Source organism: Amblyomma americanum, chromosome 1 (assembly GCF_052857255.1).
Source record: "Amblyomma americanum isolate KBUSLIRL-KWMA chromosome 1, ASM5285725v1, whole genome shotgun sequence".
NCBI classification, from domain to species: Eukaryota; Metazoa; Arthropoda; class Arachnida; order Ixodida; family Ixodidae; genus Amblyomma; species Amblyomma americanum.
Window position 1 is genome coordinate 541624800 of NC_135497.1, and position 25564 is coordinate 541650363.

Consider the following 25564-nt stretch of genomic DNA (forward strand, 5'->3'; position numbering starts at 1 on the left):
CGACTGCCTATTTCCCCCGGTTGGGTCAGGCCGGAGGTGCCGTCTGGGGCGATAGTGGGGTGTTGCCTTCGCCTAAGCGGCCATAAAGGTCATAACACCCGGCATCGGCTGAACTACCAGGATCCCTTTTTTCCCGCACATGGTGTTGCCACACAAGGCTAGACGCGGGGGATCGGGTCCGTGGTGATGCACTGTTTACCATCATCCCCTTGCGGGGATGTCCCTGCGGACGACGCTCGGGAACCCGTTGTGTTGCCACTCACCAACGTCTGCAAGCTGCAGACGCCCCCCTAAAAGGGCATGAAGCATCATGTTGTCGTGTGTCTGATAGTCGAAGGTCGGGTTCACGATGAGGAAGTTGGCGAACATCCACAGGTAGCCCTTGTTTTTCTTTGTATAAATCTTCACTCCAGCCTAGTATTTTCTCTTGACGCTTTCCTGCACCTGTGGAGGAAGGAACGCAGGCACCAATAACCCACCAGCACTGTACTCATCCTCGGCGTGCGCGCATTTTCTTGCTGAAACTAATTTCAAGACCCAGTGCACAAGACAAATGCATTGAAGTTGTTCCACTAACACAACCAGCGTAGGAATCACGTCCTGGACAACTACTAAAAGACGGCAAGTCGAAAAAAAGTAAGACGCCGATACACATTCACCTTGTGAAGAGCGAAGGTTCCTATATACTGAATTTCAAACCCGTGGCTTTAACTCTAATCTCTTGCTCTTATATATGCCATCAAACATTCAAAACGCTCCTGGTGGTGATCCTGTACATCTGTGAACTGTAGCGGTGGCCAAGTGGTTAAGCATCCGGTTCACATGCGGGAGAATCGGGATTCGGTTTCCAGTGCCGCTGGTTACCCACCGGTAATACAATGGGTACAAGCTTCCCATGGTGTGGTGCTCGGCTTATCTGGGGTGAAATACTTGGAAAATGAATCTTTGACCCAACCTTGAGTAGAATAAACAAATTTGTGCCATGACGCTCTTTGGCCAGATTCCCCTACGCCATAAAAATCCATAATCATCATATTAATTACCTGCGTACGTAACTTGAACGACGCATCTCCGCGTCCAGCACGCCATAGAGTCAATATGCTGTCAATCAGTCAGCGTACGATCATGGCGCCAACATCATGTTCAATATTCAGTTTAAGCCATCACGATACAAAGACACAAGACATTAAGGAAAGGCATTTACTAATAAACCAACAGCGAAAATATTCTTTCTTGACGAGACGGTCAGTGACGTTGTCGACGTGGCTGCTATCGTGGGTGTTTACGATGGCACTGACGAAGCTGATCTGAACTCGCCAGAAGCGCTCAGCACGGCTACCTCCCAGTTGTCGCTGATCACCTCGTGGGATACTGTGAGCGGGTTTCCGGTCTCGCCCTCGTGGTCCTTCAAAAAGAGCTGCAGGTACTGCTTGAAGCCCTTGACCGGCAGCCGCTTGCCTTTCCAATACACCTGGGCGCCACAAACCACACAGATCCCCCGTTACGTGGCACGTACGCGAAGCATGCCAGCACCCCTATGCTTGATTTCATTTGCTTGTGAGCTTCGCCTCTCTGAGGTTTATGGTTTATGGGGTTTAACGCCCCAAAGCGACTTAGGCTACGAGGGGCACTGTTGTGGAGGGCTCCGGATAACTTTGTCCATCTGGGGTTCTTTAACGTGCACTGACATCGCACATTACACTGGCTCTAGCATTTCGCCACCATCGAAATGCGACTACCGCGTTCAGGATCGAACCCATGTCTTTCGGGGCAGCAGCCGAGGACCATGACCACGGAAACACCGCGGCGGCTGCCTTCTCTGAGGTGAAAAAGGGGTGCAAGTGAGGGGGCATGAACGGATGGCACCAAATATGCTAACTGATTAGAACCCCTCCTTGATATCGGATAGAAGTCTTGACCACATTTTTAAATATACTAATCTTCCGCGATTCTGGTAGGTCTACAGCAAAATATCTTTTTAGGTTATACACTTCATATAAGGCGCTGAAAACTATTACACACATTGCTTCTTTGCCGCGCAATAAGCTTTCTCCGATTCAAAAATTCTGAGCTCCAATGAAAAGCCGGCATTCATTGTCCCAATACCACTTTCACAGCGCTGCATCTGCATAGAGGCATGTCTTTCCATCACTACAAACAAGCAATTTTTATAATGAAGCAACACATCACTGCTCTAAATTTAAGAAACTCGACACCCGAGTTACAGACGAAATGTTTGATATACATCTGCTGGTTGACTTAGCTCTAACGGCATGGGCCTAGAGTGAAAGTATAACGTGTTCAAGGCCAAACGACTCAGGGTTTGTTATTACGCCTCGCAACCAGTTTAAACCGGACTATGCCATCAACCTGCGTATTTGACTGTTCGTGCCCTTGTTTTGAAATGGGGGTTTGAATGATGATGGTGATGATTCATTTTTTTCGGCGCAAGGGTATCTGTGGCCAAAGATTGTAATGGCACAAAATAGTTTCGTATACTCAAGGAGGGTTCAAATGCCCATTTCCCAAGCATTCGTCCCGGAAGGTGCCAACACCAGCAGGCCAGGTGCAGGAAAGCTCGTGCCCATTGTATCACCGATGAGTACTCGGCGGCTCTGAGGATAGAACGCCTAGCGTCCCGCATGCGAAGCGGATGCTCAAACCCCTATTTGATTGTGCTGACATGCTCTTGGCTCTCTTGTACGTTGCTTTAAGGTATTTGTATCTTGCGCGACTGTTATTTCTTGCCGAGGACTTACAATCCAACCCAGTACCCGGCATGTCGCTGCTTTCTAGGCAGCTGCAGAAAATTGCAGATGGCCTAAAGGTTATCAAACAGGATTCGTCCCATATATTGACGCCAAACTAAAAAGGCTTACATTATTACTTGATAAGGTTTTCACATCCGTTTAACAAGTCGTTGCCTTACAGGAAACAGTTGCGTTGCTTGAAACGAAAATAGACGACATTGAAACCTACTCAAGAAGAAATCACTTAATAGTGTATTGTGTTCCTGAGGCCCCTGACCAAAATAACTGCTTTCTTGCTAGGCTACTGATCCGGAGTTCCAGGGTTCGAACCCGTCCACGGAGGCTGCGTTTTTATGGAGGCAAAATGCTAAGGCGCCCTTGTGCTGTGGGATGTCAGTGCACGTTAAAGATCCCCAGGTGGTCGAAATTATTCCGGAGCCCTCCAATACGGCACATCTTTCTTCCTTTCTTCTTTCACTCTCTCCTTTATCCCTTGCCTTACGGCCGCTCTACGCCGGCGGAGCAAGGAAATGGCGGGATCGCCCGTAAGGTGGCTAGCGTGAAAGAAAGAAGGTATTGCGTGGCGAGAGCGTAAGGATTCGCAACCGCCGGTTCAGGTGTCCAGGTGTCCAACGATATATAAGACAGTTACTGCTTCATTTCCTTTCCCCAAAAACTAATTGATATTATTATCAAAAATTTGTGGACGGCGATATATTCAGGCACACAGTAAAAATTGAACAGGTTGCAATAGATATATAGCAGGATACAGCTTAAAAAACAGCAGTTGTTAACACTGGGCCACGGTCCGCGCTGCACTGTATTACTCCGCTAGCCTGTCACAAAAAAACGAAATCATCATTTTAATGTCTGACTTTATTAAACAAGCCAGGTAAGAAAATTGTAGAGCATAGAACAGTTTTCCCGTGATTAGCTTACAGTCTATGTGACAAGAGAAGTTTTTACAACGGCCTACGTTTTTTCGTGGAGGAATTCTGTCCATCGGTCCTAAAGATGGGCGGAGCTTCACGGCGGACTTAAGTTGTGTCCGACTATAGAGTCTTAATTTGGGCTTGTTGATCAGAATCCATAATAACAAGAAGCAGCGCGGATTGATAGGGACAAACACAAGACGACAGGACTAGCGCTTGGGTTCATCCTTGTCTATTTGCGCTGCTTGTTATTATTATTGCAACAGAAATAATATAGCTGCTTGGCAAACCAGAAGGTAGCAAATGCTGACCTTTTATGTTTCCAAGAAAAGATAGAATTTTAAGAAACCGTACCGAACTAAAGAAGATAGATTACTCGATTGCTCAGAATTTTTACACCATTGAGTAAGGAGCTCGCTCTCCTGAAAACACTGCGCCGTCTCACATCGTCCTGTATAGGTCGTAAAAAATTCCTAAAAGTACTTAATGAAACCAAGGTCTAAATTAAATTAAAGAGCCTACAATTGAAGATGAATTTGCTAGGAGCTTCCTTTAAAAATGTTATTTTAAAACAAGGAAATCATTCAGTATACAAATTACCCCCCATGGGGATTCGAGCGTGCTAGGTGGGCACGCAACGCACAGGCCACAACGGGTAGTTTTTCTATGTTGCCTGTTGCGTTAAGTAAGAAAACATTCAAACTCTGCCAGTTTGTACCAACAAGATTTATGTACTTTCATTTTAAAGAGAACATCCACCGCTTCAGTGACTTCATCACAGGAACCTTGGTTCCTGAGGATGTCACGCTGCTCACATACATTCCAAACAAAATAACTACAAAGAGGGCGGACAATGGAATCAAAATTTCGGGCTGCCATTCGGAACCGCCAGATCGCATGCAATCAAGGAATAACAGCACAATATAAGCAATCAGCTTCTTGTTAACAACGAGAAGCTGAATACGTCTCGATCTGAGTGGGAGGTCTTTTTTAAGGATACGTTTCAGCACGTCCCGAATTAATACAGCGTCCCAGAAATCGAGAAATGCAAGGTCAACACTCTGGATTTCTACATGTAAGGAAATTAGTCCCCCAAGGCAGAAACACTCATCTCTCTTTTCGTCAAATTTTCATAAGAAACGTATTGGAATAAAATTTGAAGAAAAGAAGAAGGAATTTGAAGAAGGAAGATCATTTTCTTAACCTGTGTAGAACATCTTTATATTTACTTTGGCCACCGTTGTACAGAGACCTTTACATTGGTTCTGGAAACGCGATGTCTTCTATATCTGAATTCAACTGTTTCCGTTTCACAATGATTAGGTACTTCCCTGAAAAAACTACGTACCGGCGGGACGACGAGAAAAATGGCACTCCTTTGATTCTTTCGTGTGCTCAGGCTTCTAACCAAAAAACTGAGACAGGCAGCACTCCTTCGTTTCAGAGAGGCGCAGATAATGGGGTCGTATTCTGTACCGCTCTCAATAAGAAAACGCGACTAAAACGCTCACAATGCCGCCATATTGCCCCGCTCCTATCAGTTGGGCTTGGCTGGCGGACAAATTAAATTTTGGCGTCACCGGTGGCTGCTATTTACATAGTGGAAACGGCTGAATTGATGACGTTGCGTAGCTAATTATTCGGGCTGCAACTTGAGAGCGAAAAGAGTAGCACCTAAACCGCTCATAATCTCTGTGAGCGAACATGGCGGCTCTTTAGGGCGTCATATACGCGGGTGGCCGCGCGAGAGACGGTGGAGGAGGGTGCATGAAGATGATTTTGTCCCTCGGGACGAGTTATTTTGACGCTTCGAGTTAGGAAAGGGACTGAGCAGTGGCTGTGCGTCGACAAACTCTGTGTTGAACTTCGAGGTGTGTGGGTGAGTGCGCTGTCAGTGGAGCGTCAGGTGCTGTGCGCTCTCCGCTTCTTCCCCACCGGTGGGTGTCAAGGCATCGTAGGAAATGAAGCAAACGTCGGCGTAGCCCTAGTGACTGTGCGCAAGCGTTTGCGGTGGGTGGCGGGGACATTGTCAACGTTGGTAACGTTGGGTTCGGGAAGGAGTGTGTTCGCTTTCCGGGGAGACCCGAAGAGAAGGTGGCGGTGAAGAAGGGCTATCTTCGCTTAACTTTTCGCTTCGGCAGCATCTCCGGCGTCGTCGGTTGGGCCGATTGCACACTCATCGCCACCAGGGAGCCTCGAGGCAGTGCTACGAACTAGCCGCAAGGGGTTCTATGCTGCGAACATGATAGTGAGTAGACCTCGGCCACGGTTTTTGACTGCATGAGTTCGGCTGCAAGTGCAGGCCTCGACAACAGGGGTAAGATCATGATGTGCGTGTTTTTCTCAGATCACTGGCGTGAACATGTGCATTCTGGCCGCGGACACGCGCTGACCCGGATCCTTCCATGACGCGTTCGTCATGCGGCACTCCAAGGCGGAGGAAGGCTTGCTGGACGACGATGAGTTTTTTCTGCGCAACAGAAAAAAAGCCACGTCAACCTTTGGCCCACTTCCGTCGCATATATTGAGCTCCAGCACTATGCATTTACCTGGATATGCTAAAGCTACAAGAATTAGTCTGGCTAGTTACACCTATGCAATGGCGTTACAGTATGAGACAGTGTATTACCATCCTTTTGTTTTTAATTGCAGCAAAAGCACAGGAGACGTAACTTTGTTGAAGTACAAGGTATTTCCTGCCTAGGAAACGAAGAAAAAATGCACCTGACGGCCCTGTGTCGTGCAGGAAATCATATCGCATCATTTGTATCAGTATGATGGTAAATGTCTCACCTTACAGTAGTGCTGGCTTATACACCTCAGTCATGAGTTGTCCGGCTGCGGGCTACTTAGCACAAATTCCTATTTTATAGCAGAGCTTCCTGTAATGCTGTTGAGATCACCGAGAAAGGATATGCTTAACTGCGTTATTTTTTGTTATGCAGAAGACAATTTCTACCCACTGGAGCCATAGCTGCTTGCGCCAGTGGTGTGGCATCACAGACCCAACTCAGCAGAAAACCTGTACAACACGCCACATGCTCTCAAGCAGTTTATAGTTGACCGCTGCGTCAGTGCGCCGAAGAGCCGCTTCTGGTGCTTACAAAGGCACAAGACGCAACACTGCTATTGGGAGTGGACAGTGCGCATCATCACCACACGTGCTGCTCTTTAGAGCCTTTGTTTGGGTGCGCTCATGTCAGCAGAGGGGGCAGGCGACACTGCCACTGACCCAGATAACAACGGGCCACCTCTAAATAGTGGCTACCTCGTAGAGACAGGATCCCTCCTCACCTAACTCCTGGGAGGAGCAATGTGCTACTGTATTTTCAGCCTCTGTAGGACGGCCCATATCCAGAGGCAGGTGTACTTAGGGATGGTGCAGCGACATTTACGATGGAAAATCTAGCAATCAGCGATGGCTCACTATGCTGGCGTGGAGAGTGATATCAGTCACTGTTCCTGTAGTCTGAGTCATTTTCAATTCAAAGTGCCTGTTTTCATACAGAGGCTACCTGTACAATAAATACTGCATGGCACAGTGTACATAATGCATTTTCAGAACTAGAAAACATTTTGGCATATGTAAGGTGTTTAAATACCAAAGCTAAGCTTTTAGCTTGATGGTATGTGGCTAGGTGTTTCACTCGGTGCTGAAAGCTGTACTTACTGCAAGGAGACCGCTGTACAACAATGCATAATAAATATTGTAAAGTGCAGTGGCTACACTGAGCACTGAATGACTAGAACATCTTCATTGGTAGACACAGATGTGTAAACATAACAGTCACGTCATCAAGGTAATGGTGTGAGTAGAAATTATTTTACAATAACAAAACATTCAACAGCGTGACTGGGAATGCTCTACACCTCTAAGAGCATAAGGGCAACTCCACTATGGGACTTTTGAGCACTCGATTATTGCCCCATAAAAGACACCTAGCATGGTTTGCGATAACAAAAGACATTGAAGTCTTGTCCACGATGACAAAAGACGGTGACAAAACCAAATGGCCCGGCAAGCTCCTTTTGCTATCACATAATATGTGTGACAAGTGTAACCGTTTGGAACCTACTTTTTCTCTAGGTATTTAATATCCTAGTCATTTTCAACAGGCTGTTCTTTGTACTGCTGGAGTGGACTGTATACACGGTGCCTCAGATAAGATGGACCATGCTTAAAAAAAAACTAATTGTTCTTACGAGCTGTAAGGAAGTGCATGTTGTTAGAAGCTACGTAAAGTATTTATTAAAGCTTTTCAAGCAGTGCCCTCCCCAAACCCAGCGTTAACAACATCACTTAATGTTACACATCAGTGCCCTTTCCTACCTACCTCACTGCCCTGGGTGATGCACAAACTTGAACACTGCCTCTACAAATTGATTGTGGAGGATTCAAGCGCTGTGTACCAGCGAACGTGAACAAACTTGCTCAAATTTCCATCCTGTTGCAATTAGAATCTACACAAGCCATAGAATCCAACTACTACTTGCCTGGTTGACCCCGGATCTAACAGAAGATCAGCGAATGATGTTAATGAAACAACCTCGTTCCCTCGTCGGTGACAATAGCAAAGTTATCAAATCAAGTGTTTCCTTTCTGTGTAAACAAACTAAATGTAGCATAAACATCGCAATTTGGGCAAGTTGTGCAGCAAAAAAAAAAAAAACTACCGCCACAACTGAACATCAACCGCACGCAGCAACAACATCACCAACGAAACATCAAGTGCTAGCCCAATATGAGCGGCATCACTTAGATACGAGGCAGAAGAGTGATCGTTGCCACAGAGGCAGGTCATGTTGGCTCTCATCTGCTGCACCGAGATCGCAAGCTATCATCAGCTGTCCGCTCCTGTCAGTCGGCAGTTTCTTCTGTGTGATGATTCATGGTCATCTGGTATTTTGTAAGGAAAATAAAGAGAACTAGTCGTCTCTCGGTCGTCGAAAGTAGGCGAGAGTTGAGAACACGGACTAAAGTTGTCTTCGTCGATTTTCGAGGTGAGCGTTCCTTGTAAGTTGACCTACCTCCGCAGGCCCATTAGCATTCATTGCCTTGAAACAAATTTTTTCGCGCACTTAATACATCAGCAAACTACCTAGATTTTAGACGACACGCAAAAGAACAGGAACTTGCCATGGATTCGGCTGTTTTCTTGCTGGGCGCTACGCAGTCCGCCATGTTCACGCTATACCACTGCCAGCACGCCCTCATGGCAAGAGAAGTTACCCTAGAGCAAATTTAATTCCAAAACTGAGAATGATCCCAATTTTCCTTCGTGCTGTTGAGTTTTCAACACAGTTTATTACCAAAACAAAACAATATTTGTTTTCTTCATTGCGTTTATGTTTATTTTTAGACTGACAAGTTCACGTTTTACAGCTGACAGCACACCTTCGCGGCAACAAAAGTGAGTGAACAGCACACTTAATTGCAAAACTGAGAACACTTCTTGTTTTGCTTGGTATTGTTGAGTTTGAAATAGTTTCCTAGCAAAATAAATTAAAACTTATTTTATTCACTGCATCTTTACAACAAAACTTTAGCCTACGGTCCTTTGTGCAAATAAATGCATACTGGGCAGAGCCTGCTACTAGCCACCGCAACCTTGCTGCTAATTGGTTGATACCGTGGTCGGCGTATTGCGGTATCATTATTTTGACGTCACGCTCTTAAACTTGAGAGCGATTTAGAGAGCAGTACAGAATACGGCCCCTGCTAACCGAAAAACCGGCGCAGCCGAAACACGGTCCTTATATCCTAGCCACCCGCATCAACGTGTCCAAAAAAAAAATTCCAACATAAGCCTTCGCAGCCTGGTGAAGAAAATAACCGAGCTTGAATCATTTTTTATTTCCGTCAGCCCTGATTTAATTCTGATCATGGAAACATGGCTAACGACCATATAAAAGAGTGCGAGGTAACATTGGTCAACTATGTGATAGTATAGAAAGACAGGTGGACACATGGTGGGGACGTTGCTATCCTGATAAAAAAGAAAATTCTATTTGTGGTTCTTCCTGATATCGAAGATGTTGAAGCAGTCTTTTGTGAACCCATGTATTCATCGCGAGCCGCCTTCACCGGCTGTGTTTGTCGCAGTACGTCTTCATACCTCGACTTACTGCAATCCTTGCATGCTTACAGGCTTGGGCACTTCCATGCAGCTAGGTTTGTATTAATGGCGAATTTCACTCTATCCGACGATGACTGGAACATTATACAGCACCATGAAAACTCGCAGATTTACAGTTTGATACCATATGCAAATGTTTATTCTCAGTAAAATAATAAATGAACCAACTTGTGTGCAAGACAGCAGTCCAGAGATACTCAACTTGCTCTTCTTAGCGTTTACTTCCACCAGACAAAAAAAAGTTTTCAGCTTCTAGATGGTATGTCAGATCACAACACTTTTCAATGTAAACACATTCATGACATTTTAGTGTCCTCTAAAACATTAGTAACATTTCCATATTTCCACAGAGCAGACATCACTTGAATACTCTGACCACCTATCATATAAATTCTCTTCCTTTGAACATCTAGCGCTAGACAGTAACAATGACACTGAAACATTGTGGTAAAGATTAAAACTTGTAGCTTGTTCACAAGTACCTACTAGTTAAAACTAAGGATACAAACGAACATAACCTACAGGGAAATCACAGCATCACACATGCTGAGTGAAAAGTCAAGCAACTGACCACACAAGTACCTACTAGTTAAAACTAAGGAAACAAACATAACCTACGGGGAAATCACAGCATCACACATGCCGAGTGAAAAGTCAAGCGACTGAGAACATCTTTAAAAACAAAACCGTCTAGCCAAGGAAGTTCTATTTTCTCCTTAGCAATCAGGAATATGAAATCAAAATTAAAAGTCGCTGAAATGAACTATCTTTTTTGCAAACTTACTAGTTGCATTCGATTCGGCTGTGGTTCACTGCACCGCCTTCACCGCTTCATTGGTTCGCTACACCAAAGCCCTCGATTCCCAGCGCCCTCTGCACCGCCGTCCGCGATCGATTTCGGTGCAGCCTTGGTGCGGCTTTGGTGCAAGGGACCGCGGCACCAGCCTCCAATGAGGTGCAAAAAGGAAGTGCACATGCAGACGGCTTTCAGCAGACGACGCGCAGATGACGCATGTTAGCCCGTAATTATTGAGCCTGAATTGAGGGACGTTTTCACTGTCGTCGAGGGGTTCCATGTCATTCCGCGAGAAAATGGCGCTGAAACCTACGCGATAGTAGGCAAATTTCTGTGTTTTGTGCTGTAGCTGCCACGTTAATTGTGACATGCCGTCCGTGTGCGTGGGAGTTCACAGGAAACTTACGGCGCCACGACGGTGTGTGGGCTGTTAGCAAACTGCTGGCAGGGCGAATCCGAGCGTGTTTTGCTACAACCGGCACCGGTATTTATGCCTCCTGCGTTAAGCTACCTGGCCATTTTGCTGCGATTACGGGGACGCCGGGGCCAGCGCTAAGCAGGGGTGAAGCCCTCTGGTGCTGCTGAAGGACTGTTTTTTTATCACTGCTTATAAATAGCTAAATTAGCGAGGCACCTTCTCGGCGGTGATTTCCGGGCGCCCTAACGTAGGCGTCGGAAAATATGCAGGGGCCTTGAATTCAAGCGCACCGAAAGCTCTTCGAGCGTCTCTCTGAGTGTCTCAAGAGCCTTGTGAATTTGTGATTGAAATAGCTTGCGACCACGCTTTTATAGCACTTCAGAATTTGACTGCCGTCGGTCCAAGCAAGTGTGTTGAAGCATGACAACATGGAGTCGGCTTCCTCGTATTAACTGTGGGAAGAGTAGAACTACTCCGTAACAAGAAATATGCGATGTCGTCGTCGTCGACCATGGCCAACTCCATGGCCGACTCAAGTCTCGTTAGGCACGGAAGCTACCGCACACAAAAAACACACGCAAGAACTAAACACCTCCACGGCGAGCAGACGTCAAAACCTGCCTTCACGAGCTCGATTGAAAACTGTCGCACATATGAGGTGCGGCGCTGCTGACGCGCTGCACCTGCGCCACAAAACTGGCTCTGCACCGCACTGGCACCACTGGCACTTTCTTAGAATTGGTGCCATGAACCAGCATTGAATTGAATGCAGCTACTAGCTTCCTCAAAAGTTCTCGGCAGAAATTTCTGCGATACTTAAACTCTAAAAAGCCATGCTATGCACGTACTGAGTCAAAAGGAGCGCCAATCTAGAGCCAACTAAATGAATAGTTGCTTTCATTCAATCGTCACTACTGGTGACAAATCTACTTTGCCCAAATGTGCCCAGCTTATGCTTTGCTCACTTAACAGTTGATGAGGCTGGCGTACATAAACTCTTGTTAAAATTAGATACACAGAAGGGACCCGGACACGGTAGTATACCGAGCACATTTGTTACAAGATATAAAATTTCGGTCGCGAAATACTTATGCCTTATTTTTAGCAAATCATTTATCTTCAACCTTTCCAGCCCATATACGTATATTAACAAATTAGGAAATGAAAATCAGGTTTGCAACTTTAGGCCCATTTCACTAACAAGGGTCATGTGTGAATACTGGAACATAATGCTGAAACATAAAAAGCTTCCTGAACAACCAACAAAATATGTCGCTGCTTCAGCATGGTTTCGGCAAAAATCTTCCACAGTCCCTAACCTAGACGAAATGGTACATGATGTTTCCGCGCCGCCACAGTGGCTCAGTGGTTATGGTGCTCGGATGCTAACCCGAAAGACGCTGATTCGATCCCGACCATGCCACTCGAATTTAGATGGAGGAGAAACTCTAGGGGCCCATGTACTGAGCGATGACAATTCAAGTAAAGGACCCAAGGTGGTGAAAATTTCCGCAGCCATTTACTACGGTGTCCCTTATAGCCTGAGCCGCTTTGAGACGTTAAACACACATAAACCATAAACCATGACGTTTCACTATTCCATCGGCAACCAAAAACAAATAAAGCTCAATTTACTGGACATCTCTAAAGCATTCTACCGTGTATCACATAAACTAATTCAGAATATAAAATCTACATAAGGCGATAAACCAGTCGTTAGGTAGATCAAACGCTATTTAGCTAATCGCTTACAGTTTGTTGAACTTAACCGTGAAGAGTCTAGAATAAATGAAGTCACGTCCGCAGTACCTAGGGGAGTGTTCTGGCTCCCATTCTATGCATAGTCTTCACCAGTGATTTACCTGCTAGCATTCCTGTTAAAATGAGGTTTTTGTCGACGACAGTGCACTATGACATTACGTCACCAAATGATCATGTAATATTTAACAAGGCATTGAGATCGGCATCTTAGTCTTAAAGAGTCTTGAAGAGTGAAGAGGGTCTAAGAGAATTTTGTTTTTGATATTGAACTTGAAAACTTCAGCAAATATGTATTTTTGTGTCCTAATTTCAAATATGGTGTCCAATTTTTTGTAAAATTTGCCGTTTTTTATTAATTCTAGATTTTCGGTAAAATTATGCTGACAACTTTTTAAAAACGTTGGCTACACAGATTAAAATAACTTTTTCTCCAATAGATTTTACAATTATTAATGCTTGCAATAAGGGTACTTTCAATTTTCTAGCCCTTCTGTAACCAAAGTTAGTGTTTGGAAGTTCACATAAAAGTGTCGAGGAAAAAGGTGATTTCTCTTTATGCTGCTTAATATTTTCACATTTAATTAAGGGTGCTGTTAAACAGATTCCACTCCGGGGCCTGTGAGCTTGGCCACCGTGTTGTGTTGCAGTGGTTACCCGCTCACTGTTCTCTTGCCGGCAACGATCACGCTGACGGTGCAGCGAGGTCGGCGCATGGCGACACCACCTTGCTCTACCTATTCCATTTTATCGCAGTGATGACGCGAGGCTTCGTAATATCTGGCAGACGCAACGCTGTTTGTGGTGTGATCCGCAGCATCAATATAGACTCCTTTTTCGTATCGACCCCACGTGTGACTCCCGCATGCCACGCAATATAGCTAGACGCGATCAAAATTGCCTCCACCGATTTCGCCAGGATGTAGCCTACACTAAATCCTATTTACATAAAATTGATGCATCAAGTAGCCCACTGTGCACAACATGTGGTGTGCCCGAGGATCTGCAACATTTTATCTCCTGCTGCCAACTGTTCAACAATCATCGAAAGGCAGTTTTAAGTGCTTGAGGACTCCGATGGCCCCGTGAACCTAGAGCATCTCCTTGGACCCCGGAGGGGCGCGGCTTCGGGTGTGCGCGGGACAAAAGCATTTTTACTGTTTATAAGAGACACGGGTTTCGTGGACATTCTTTGGCAATTATGTGTGTGTTTGCGTATGTATTTGTGAGTGCAAGAGTGTGCTTAATTTCATCATATGCCATTAATATTTTTTTCCTTTTCTGTTCATCGTCCTCTTCTCTACTCTTCTTTTCTTCCACCCTCACCTGGAGTAGCATGCCAGGCCGCCAACTAGGCAGACCCCTCCTGTTTCATTAAAGTTATCCTCCTCCTCCTCCTCTAAGAAATGTTCCCTAACTTTTCTGAAGTGTCCATCCCTAGGCATGGACAAACACATGTCACGTGAAATTTATGAGGCCTTCCACATAGCGAAACCTCATCAGATGAGTAAAATCATATCTCAGCAAATTGTTTTTGACGTGGCCTACTTACTGGCCTTGGCTTGGTGCATGCGTGGGTATGCAACTGACTGGTCTCTTTTCAATAAAAGTTCTCAGTTGTTAGTCCAGCTCTTGTCCTGCGTGGTTCTCTCTTGTGTATGCGTCTTCTCTGGCTGGTAGAAATTCTTCGGCATGTCATACCAACAGGCCCACCATTCATCCCTGCTTCAATGAGAAAGGTAGGTCGAAATTGGTTTTTTATACCCTCCCAATTTTTTGCATTTGCATGTTAACTTTGATCAAGATGTTACAATGAACTGCAAAATTTCTGTCGTTTTTAAACCTAAAGAACAGTCATACGTTTTACTAATTGCGCGCGTTTATAGACCTGAAGTAACAGGGCTTTTACTTACAAGATTTTTGCTGCTTCGCTATCCCAGGACAAAGTTTATGAGAAATTCATATCGAAATATTTCGGAATTGAAATAAATGCGCTGCGCAGATTCCACGGCCGCCACGAGATGCCGCGACGAGCCTGCTCTACATCGAAACACCCTTGTCAACTTGTGCTCGGATGGGTGTACTTGTGTTATATGTGACTCCAGGTGCAAGGGCATTGCCATGAAATCCAGCCCGGGTTCGCAATGATCGCACCGAATTCCTTTCGCGCGTGCGATAGACAATATAGAAAAATCCCGCATGACTACCGGTGCCGATGGTTTTTTTGGTCGCCGTTCAATTGCAGTATGAAAATATTTCGGGGCGGCTGAAGCCCCATAAGCCAACCACCTGGCTATACACCCCTGAAAGGCACTGCTGAACCCCGGGAGAGCGCCTAGATATGCGTTCTCCCTAAAAGCATCCCGCTGTACCTGCTTTACTCGTTGCCATAAGAATCAGTACGAGGCATCTTCATTTTCTTTAGGCCTTAGCCCGTCGTAACCAGGTGGACTGTCCAAATTATCCAGATTTTCTAATTAACGGAAGTCGTATTAAAGAACCTATTTTATAATTAATATTTTATTGCGTTAACGCTTAAGTTGTAGCCATGCAGTTTCCGGTTTCGATGTAACGAAATTCCTGATCAGTCGAGAGAGGTCGCGTGGCATAGTGACGTCATTACAACCAGTCCATGTGAAAGGTGGACACCTGGCCGCCCGACTTTGAACCTGCCAACCATGGCAGGCGAAAGTTATACACCCAAAATTTGGAATTGGGTCCATTCCCTAAGATTACAAAGGACTCCCGACATTTTTTATGTGTCACCACCCCAGAAAATAGAATAAGTCGCATTAGTTGGCATAATGTTGTGGAATAATATTGATTAGTGGGTCCAATTTGTGTAATTCTGTATGGTAATTCGATAGAAGGTGCTGGACATTTTATAAGGTGATGACTTATGCACGCCATATGGCCGCCGCGGTGGCTCAGTGGCTACGGCGCTCGGCTGCTGACCCGAAAGACGCGGCTTCGATTCTGGCTGCGGCGGTCGAGTCTCGGCTGCTGACCCAAAAGACACGGGAGCGAATCCGGCCGCTGCGGGAGAATTTTGGTGAAGGCGAAATTCTTGAGTCCCGTGTACTGTGCGATGTCAGAGCACGTCAAAGAACCCCTGGTGGTCAAAATTTATGGAGCCCTTCACTACGGCAACAGTCAAGCCTGAGTCGCTGTGGGACGTTAAACACCATAAATCAAATCAAATCGAAATACTAGAGTACCCACCGCCATGGCTAAGTGGTTAGGGCGCTAGGCTACTAATCCAGAGTACCAGGGTTGAATCCGACCGCGGCGGCTGCGTTTCAGTTTCGATGGAGGCGAAACGCTAAGGTATCGTGTGCTGTGCGATGTTAGTGCACTTAGTCCGCGTTAAAAATCCCCAGGCGGTCTAAATTATTCCACCGTCCTCCACTACGCACCTCTTTCTTTCTTCGCTCAGTCCCTCCTTTATCTTTTCGCATCCGGCGCGGTTCATCTGTCCACCGAATGTGAGACAGATACTGCGCCATTTGCTTGCCCCAAGAACCAATTTTAAATGTTCAAATTCTAGAGGCCATTATACTGTGCGGTCAGTGCACGTTAAAGAACCTCAGGTGGTCAATATTTCCAGAGCCCTTCACTACGGCGTCCCTCAAAGCCTTAGTAGCTTTTAGAAATTAAGCCCCCTAAACCATAATCCAAAGTCATGCATACCATAGAGGGTCAAGGCAACCGGAAAAAAATTGAAAATTCGTTTTTAGGAAAGGAAATAACGCCGTAATTGTCTCACATTTCTCGGTGGACACTCCAACCGCGCCGCAAGGAAGAGATAAAAAATGAAGTGAAAAAAAAAAACGGCCGTGGCTTAGCTTGGTTAAGCCTGGTGATTGCGAAGCAGGGCCAGCCTTGGTGAGAGATTTCTCCTGTCTTTTCTTCGAACGCTCTTGTCTCTGGTGGGGTGTTTCTTCTGCACGCTGTTTTCTTCGCTTTTCGTTTTCCTTCTCTCGAAACGCACGTTCCTCCTCGAGCCGCTGCTGCCGCTGTTCCTGGGTTTCTTGGACACGCCTTTGCCGTTTAGTCGCGTTCCAGCGTTCTGAACTAGTCGAAGGAGACTCACTGTCGGGCAAACTCATAATTTCTTCCTTTGCTTCTGCTGTTTCCACAGAGGAGGTTGCACGTTGTCGTCGAGCTGCATACTGGGCACGCCGCTTAGAAAGTCGTTCTTCTCGTTCTTCTTCCGTCTCCGTAGCTCGCTGATGCTTCCTCTTTGCATTCTGCCGAGCTGCCTTGTTCGTAGGCACCATCGTAACATCTGGCTGTATGACTGCCTTGGCGAGAGGAGCGGAGCTGTTTTATACAGCTGGTGTGACGTCACTCTGACCGTAGCGCCCCTGGTGAGAGGAGCGGGAGTTAGGCCGCCGTTGGTGGCTACCGCCTCGCCTCGCGACGGCGTGAGATGGGGCCCCGTTTTTACACAGCTGGTGTGACGTCACTCTAGGTCACGTGGTGTGACGTCACGCAGCGAGGTCACGCTAAAGGCCAATGGTGCCTACCACCGCCTCGCCACGGAACGGGCTGAAGTGCGACCTAAAGTAGTATTGCTTCGCAATAAAAATAGTTGCCGTAGTGGAGCCTTCCGGTATAATTTCGACCACCTGGGGATGTTTAACGTGCACTGACATAGCTCACCACAGAGGTGCCTTTCTCGCTTTTCCTCTTTCTAATCTTACTTCGCCCCGGTTGCTCAGTGGTTAGAGCGCTCGGCTACTGATCCGGAGTTCCCGGGTTCGAACCCGACCGCAGCGGCTCCGTTTCGATGGCGACAAAATGCTAAGGCGCCCGTGTGTTGTGCGATGCCAGTGCACGTCAAAGATTCCCGGGTGGTTGAAATTATTCCGGAGTCCTCCACTACGGCACCTCTTCTTCCTTTATTCTTTCACTCCCTCCTTTATCTCCTGTGGCGCACTTCTGGTGTCGGCAGATATGTGAGACAAATACTGCGCCATTTCTTTTGCCTAAAAACCAACTTTCATTTTTTGCTTCAAAACGTGCCCCTCGCTGTCAGGCTCTGACCCGGGTGCTCCGGCTCAGTATCTGTGCGCTCTAACCGCTGAGCCATCACGGCCGTTCACCGCCACCGCCGCAGTGGCTCAATAGTTAGCGCTCTCGTCTACTGATCCCGAGTACCTGAGTTCGAAATCGGCCGCGGCGAAAGCGTTTTGATCGAGGCGAAACGCTGAGGCGCCCCTGTGCTGTGCAATGTCAGTGCACGTTGAAGATCCCCAGGTGGTCGAAATTATTCCGGAGTCCTTCACTACGGCACCTCTTTCTTCCATTCTTCTTTCAGTCCCTCGTTTATCCCTTCCCTTACGGTGTGGCTTTGGTGTACATCGAGGTGTTAGGCAGGTACTTCGCCATTTCATTTCCCGAGAAACTAAATTGCAATTACAAATTTTTTCTCCTCCTGCATCCGTTCCCTAACACCTCGGTTCAGGTGTCCACCGCCAATGAGCCTGTTATTGCGCCTTCAATTTATGCCACTTTTTGACTTCGACTTTTCTTTGTCCCTCTAAATCCCGGTCTAGAGTGAACGGATATCTTGATTATTTTGGAGCAGTTGATTCTCTGGTAAAAGTCCTCGTTGGTATTTGGGGCTTTTTATAAATTAAAAAAAATTCTCAGGGCACTTAAATATGCTTTCGTGTAGGAATCCGAAAGCATGGAACTTTCTATAAGGCGGGTATTTCCACGACGCGAGCGAAGATTGTATTTTTATTGTGATTTATTTATCTCCCTGCTTTTAGTTTTTATTTCTTTGCTTAATATTATTCTTCATTTTTATTTATTTCATTCTTTTAATTTCATTTGTTCTCCTGCGAATGGACACTTCCAGAGGATTCATGAGGCAAGTGAGGCTTTCGGTTAATAATTATTTACGAAGGAAACAAGTATCGAAATAGAAAAAGAAAAGTATTTGCAGAGGGAAAATTGCAAGACAATTTGAATTGCTTAGTAGGAGTAACAAGAGTAACTTTGGTGTTTCACCCGGAATCATCTGTAGTGCTGGAATACCGACCAGGAGCTTTCGTCAACAGTGTACAGTCCTTTTTAGAACGTTCGAAATGTGGAATGTACGAAGCTCGCAGTATTTTAATATGAGCAGTATATCAAGCAGAGAATGAATGTGCGGTCTTTTAGCCCGCAGATATCTTTTTTTCAGAAAAGAAGGGGCTTCAGCGGATTCGCTATACTACGCTGATATACGTCTGAAAAAGAGGTAAATATTGTTAGCACAATTGACAGCCAAGCTATTCGCAGTACTAGAGAAGATGTTCTAATTTACTCTGTGCCAACTTATCCGGGGACTGCAAAAAAAGCTAGCTGTAGTTTAACTACTGCTGAACCTGATTAGAGAGCCAAAGTTGTGTATCGAGCAAGCAGGGGCGGCTTGGTGTCTTTAACGTTCAGTGCGTTCCGCACACGTGATAGGCAGCGCGTGCACCCTGGCACCCTGGCAGGTGGCAGAAAAGTTAGCTCCTAATCGCGAGAGGTTGGTCATGCAATGAACTCTGCGACCTACTGCTCTAATGCCGCGTGTCTGCCACAACGTTCACAGTGCTAAAGCATGCAGCACTACCCGGCTGGCGATGTTTCAACTTTTGGCCTACCATATTCTAAAGCTGGCAGTAACGGAATCGCACCCTTCACCCAAATTCATTGTTTGAACTCCGAGCCATCATGGCCTTAGAGGAAACGAGGACGCGGACACGGTCGCTCGAGTGCATGCCCACCAGGCACTTCATCCAGGCTCCTCCAGCTCAGAGATTAGGCAACTGCTTCTGAGGTTCAGAGAAATTGTAGAATACTATTGCGAACGGCATCGGCTTTTCCCGGTCCCTGCTAAGGGCCTGAGTAAAGCCGATGAGTGAACTCTCAGGTGCCTGCAGACAACCGCTTTGTTGTGTCCAACAATATAGCAAAAACATTTTGACCCCAAAATTGATGGGCGCTGGCTTCACTTTGGGGAAGTGTCCGTTAACTTCCACATGATTTGGGCCTGTCAGAATAATCGTTATTCTCGCCCAAATCCTTCCCTTCCAGGGAGACACGGGAGGCAGCCCTGCTGAACTGCTCGGGGCTGGATTGTAAAAGAGCTCTAGTCCAACGGGCGCGAGTAGCAGCCTCGTACAGCGGGGTCCCGGACTGAGGATTCCACCTTTGTTAAGGGCCATTTTTGGCTTGCAAAGTCTCTTTTCTCTCAACAGAAACTTTTCACTACCACCACCACCATCTCTCACCGCCACCACGTACCTCAAAACGCGACTGAGGCATCCACTGGCCCAGTGATCCAGGTTTGCGCCCTTCCTTTTATCAAAAATATCGGAGCCTAGAACCTTGTCAACGCCAACGCCGGTGAAGACAACGAACGCCAAAAGCAAAAAAAAAATACTAGATTGCACCTAAGTGCTCTTAAGAGCGGGAATGGGAAAGGCTTTCCTTTTCCTTTCTTTTCTCCTCACTATTTCATTTCTATTGTTTTTTTTATTTTCTTGTTTTTTTTCTTCATTTTGGCTTGTTTTCCTTGATTTCTTCTTTTTTCACTTTCTTGTATTTTTCCGTTCTTATTGTTGTTTTCTATTACTTTTTGCCACCCTTTATTTTTATTTCTTTATTTTTATTCTTTAATTTTTGGCTTTTTATTTCATTACATAATGCTGATTATCAACCGTTTATTGAGAGTTCATGCCGACAACTTCCGTCCGCAAGCTTCCGTCTATGCCAGTCATTAACCAAGAAAGGCTTACGCCTTGAAATGAAAACCTCGGCGTACAGCAGTAAAGTTAAAAATTGGAGGATGCTTAAATTGAAAATTCTTGAAAATTGTTTTTTGGTGAATGGAAATGGCGCAGTACCTGCCTCAACCGTCGGCGGTACCTGAACCGCGCTGCGAGGGCAGGGATAAAGGAGGGATTGATAGAAGAAAGGAAGAAAGAGATGCCGTAGTGGAGCCCTTCCGGAATAACTACTACCACTTGGGAATTTTTAACGTGCACTGACATCGCACAGCACACGGGCGCCTTTGCGTTTCGCCTCCATCGAAACGCGGCTACATGATCGTATCCAAACCGACCAATAACAACAGAACAACCCCGGCACTCTGGGCACACATAATATTTTGTCAATTGGTTCACAGTTATGCCGTCATTATGTCACAAGACTTGCCACTTCTCCCACACTTCCTCTTTCCACCTGCATCGCAGAAAACGGAATCCTGATCACGGAAATGATGGTCTTTTCACCCTCCAAGACTCACTCTCCCTATCCTCATACCTTCCCGCTTCATGCCCTCGTCCCCTTCACCAAGCCTTCCTTCTCGGAGTGAAGGCCCTATTTAAACAGCCGCAATGACGAACACTTTGCCAGGGGGGGGGGGGGGGGGGGGGTGGGGGGGGGGTTGGCCCTATGGGGCTGGGATAGGAGCTCTTACCCATGTGGCGAGAGCTCCTTGTCACCGGCGGTATCTGTTGCTAAACCGCAGTCATCGCTTTACACGACGTGGTTGTTGCGACGCGTGTCGTTTCAATCTTTCCTCTCACATCTTTTTTAACTATCCTACTGTCTGCAAGTGGCAGCGATTGTGGCTCAGCTTAAGCCAGTAGGCAGGGCCGTGAACTTTTAATTCTTCATTCAGTCGTAACAACACAAACAATGCTTTGCCCACACGAAGACGTCTTGTGGGAACGTTAGCATGCATGCTGGGGCTTTCCCCTCCCTTCTTTCTTTTGAGTATAAAATTCGCGGATTTCTGAAGTTGGTATTAGGGTCTGACATAAAATTCGCAGATATTTCCAGACAGTTATGAAGTCATCAGGCCATGAGTCGTGCCACCTTCGCCCCCCGCCACCCGTCTCCATCCGGAGGTCCCCAAATTAATGTAATTGCCACCACAGTCACCACGTGCGCGTCCAGGTTCGAGCATATGGCCGGTTTAGTGGCAACGAAAGAAGTTCGGCATAGAAACTTAAGACTGCTAACGTTTGGGAATGCAAAAGCATTACTGTCCCTGGGTGCACTGACAAACCCGCTCCCCCCCCCCCCCACACACACACACGTGCGCGCGCGCGTATGACACCACACGGAACGCTGTACGACGGTTGCATCACAATTTTGGTACGAAAAATGGTTTTTCTGGAAAGGAAATTGTGCAGTAAATGTCTCACATGTCGGTGAACACCTCAACCGAGGCTTAAGGGGGAGGAGGAATAAACTGTATTAGGCTTTTCGTCGTCGTTAGGTCACTTTCGCCCCAGGTGGCCTCCAAGAAGGGGCGACCTCAAGAATCCAATCTGCGATGTTGGCTTGTACTTATCTTCAAAGCATATGATCTTTTTCCAGTTGGCAGCTGACGGGTATGGCAGGAGCTTTCTGGGCGGAGGATTTTCCTCGCATCCCCAGAGAATTTGATCATCACCTGCGTTAAGGTTTTTGTCATAAGTTCGTCAAATAGTAGATGGGGTAAATGGTCTGGGAATGCATACAATTGACGGTGCATATGTAGTCAGCTCGAATTATTGTCGCAAGCTAGTCTCCAACTTTATGAGCACATGTAAGCTATATGCAACGAGGAATTGTACAACATAACCCGGAATGCTGTGCCATAGTTGCGTTACAGTTCTGTATACGTCATACTCCCGCTCGATGACGTCACCCTGATTTTCGAAGCGCAATGTAGTGCGCAACTAGATAGACTCACTCAAACTAGAACGGGAAGACACCTAATGAAGAAATTAGGGCTACCGCTGGGCACACAAAAAGACAAGGAACAGATTTATAATGAAGACAAAAACAACATACGGGTAAGGCCCATACCCAGACACATGGACACCAATATACACCATGAAAGACGACAAGCCAGAGTCCGAGCACTCAGCAGGGAATTCAGCGACAATCATAGCGTAGTCTAGACGGACGCAGCCAAGTGCCGAAACCAAAGCTAAACGATCGTTGTTGTAACAGACGAAGGAGGGAAAGAAATAACCAGCGCAAAAATAAACAACCCTAACATAGAGGGAGCTGAAGAGGCCGCCATTGATCTGGCAAACCAAGGAAATGACGCCTGTCTCACATGTCTCGGTCGACACCCGAACCGCATCTGTAAGGAAAGAAAATTTCTGATGGCCTAGCTCTGTTAGGACAGGATATAGGTAGCAAAACCACGGAGACTTCTGCATCGTAAGAGTGCATTCACTTGATTCACAGTTCGAAGCTTAAGCCGTCGTGGCGTAGTGGTACCATCTCTGCCTCAAACGCCAAAGTCCCTGGTTCGGTTCCGAACCTAAACAGTTTTTTTTTATTCAGTGAGAGCACGGGGGGTTTCAGTGGCTGCCTTACATGCCGCCACTGAATACGTTGGCATAAGCGCAGGCTCTGTTAAGGCGCGTTTATACTCCGGCGCCACGTGCGCGCGCGAGCTGCACGGCGTCGTCACGTCGGCCAAAGCGAGACCCTCTATAATCCAACTGCTCTTGACCGCCGACGCTTTCGTCGGCTTCGGCGCACACTGACAACACTGGCGGAGATTTGGAGCACGTCTCTATTTCGCGCAGAGTGCGCCAGCCGCTGCCGGCCCGGCCAGACCGGTTCAGCTCCGCGGCGAGGCGCCCGTTGTGATGTCATGTGCCTCCTCGGAGCACCGCCACGGCGAAATTGAATGTTCGCGGCCAGTAAAGCTTTCGCGTTAACACCGCATGACAACGCAACAGGACTAAACCTCGCTATAGTGACGGATTCGGCACAGGCATGCAGAAACTACACAAGAGGCAGGATCGAAAGCATCGACAATCATATGCTACACACGACTAAAAGACACATAAACACTAAACATAATATAGTATGGGTTCCTAAACACTAAACATAATATAGTATGGGTTCCGGGACATGAGGGGATGAGGGGGAACGCGGCAGCAGACCAGTTAGCTCGAGGGTACGTCAACCGAGCAGACTCAACAATTTGCACCATGGGCAGCTTTGACCCTGTTACCCCCACGTACTCAGACGTACTCGATCATTACAGAGATCAGCGGAAACGCTACCCAGCCCCACGCAAAAGGCTATCCAAAGAGCATTCGGTAGACTGGCGCCGACTACAAACAGGTACCTACCCGCAACTGCACAAACTACACAAGATTTTCCTTACACAATATGTAGACCAATGTCCGTGGTGCCAGGGCAAACCTACACTAGAGCATGTGACATGCACCTGCTCTATGGCAGACTTAGAGCCTAAAATAGATCACCCGAGTGTGACGCAGTAGGAGCACTTGCTGGCCAGCCAAGACGAGGAAGAGCAACTATTTCTCGTACGCCGAGGCCACGATGGCAGCAGTAAAGTGTGGCATCCTGGACCGAGGATAAACCACGGCACCCAGTGACCCGTAAGCGTCAAGAACACCTTAAATTCGTCGCAATAAAGTTTTTTCCATCCATCCTTTCCATCGTTGGGATTTCCACCACCATCTGCGAACACACACACACGCACGCACGCACACACACGCACACACGCACACACACACACTTTTTGTTTGTACAACTACTGGCAGTGCCATGAGGTCGCGTATTTCTAAATACATTGCCTTAGCAGTATTTATATTCTTTTTGAAGTGTTTGATTAGCGCCTGATGTTTGCTTATTGCAAAACAACTAGCAATTTCATGTTAATATCAGGTCGTCACATTTCTTATTTCACGTGCTTTTTTACTTTTGTGATCTTGCTTACCAGAAATTTTATGCTACCAACATTTTGTGTTTGCGATCTGTATTTATGCTTTGCGGTGCTGTTGTTAAATTTTCTTCTTCCAAGACGTTCCTTTACACGTTCGCCAAATGCCACCCGGAGCGAAAGGCTCCGACAGGTAATGCAGCCTTTGCCTTTCCCTCCGGCTTTCTGTAATGGAACCAATAGGGACAAGGGCAAAGACACTCACACTTACACGCAGCCAGCTTTTCCTGTAATGGGACTACCAATGCTTTCATATCATAAATGGCTGGTGGTTAAGCATGGTTAATCACGAAAATTTGTGCGAAGGCTCCGTTTTTTGCAGGTGGACACTACCGCTAACTACCTAAAATGGCGATTAAGGTGTTTACTGAACCGGGAAGCCAGTTAAGCCTCCCCTTCCCAAAATTCAACGGAGCCTAAACCTTCCGCTGATTCTGAGGAAGGGAAAGGCGCATAACTGCCTGAATTTGAGGTGGTCATCACCGCCTACTCAGAGCCCGATGGAGGTGCCCAGGGACCCAATTATACTTGCCACTCTACTCCGAGGCTTCTCACAGACAGACAGCAGAGGAACCCTAGGAGGGAGGGCTAGAAGTGCTTTTGCAACAAAAAGTGCATGGAACCGCCATATGACCAACATCCATGAAATCACACGCAATGGCAGGAGGTTTAACAAAGAACATGAATGGTTACTGGTGTGAACGATCAAGTAATAAAAATAAATTATCGCATTGTCAACGAGTTATGGTAATAAGCGACGTTGAAAAGTTTTTCTTAAATAGGACGCGTGACTAGATGAAATGCTCTCATTAATTTCGCGCTGCAGGTTAAGCGCTGTTCTTCCTATCAGGAGTAGAAAGTTGATGGAAGCTGAACGTGAAGTCGCGACGGAGGCGAAAGAAGCGTGTTAGAGAAATATTTCCAGATTCTTAGCTGCCGGTACCGTGCTCACAGTCAAGTTGTGCGCGTGACTGATCCTTTTATTTTCTGTCCATCTCGGGACTCTCCCAAAGTCACG

At 46.6% G+C, this 25564-nt stretch overlaps 1 pseudogene; it reads right to left on the reverse strand.

Annotated features, from left to right (window-relative positions):
• The window catches only part of LOC144129360 (DNA topoisomerase 2-alpha-like), a 75638-nt pseudogene extending 65792 nt beyond the window's left edge, over positions 1–9846 (reverse strand).
• Positions 9847–25564: the final 15718 nt, after the last annotated feature.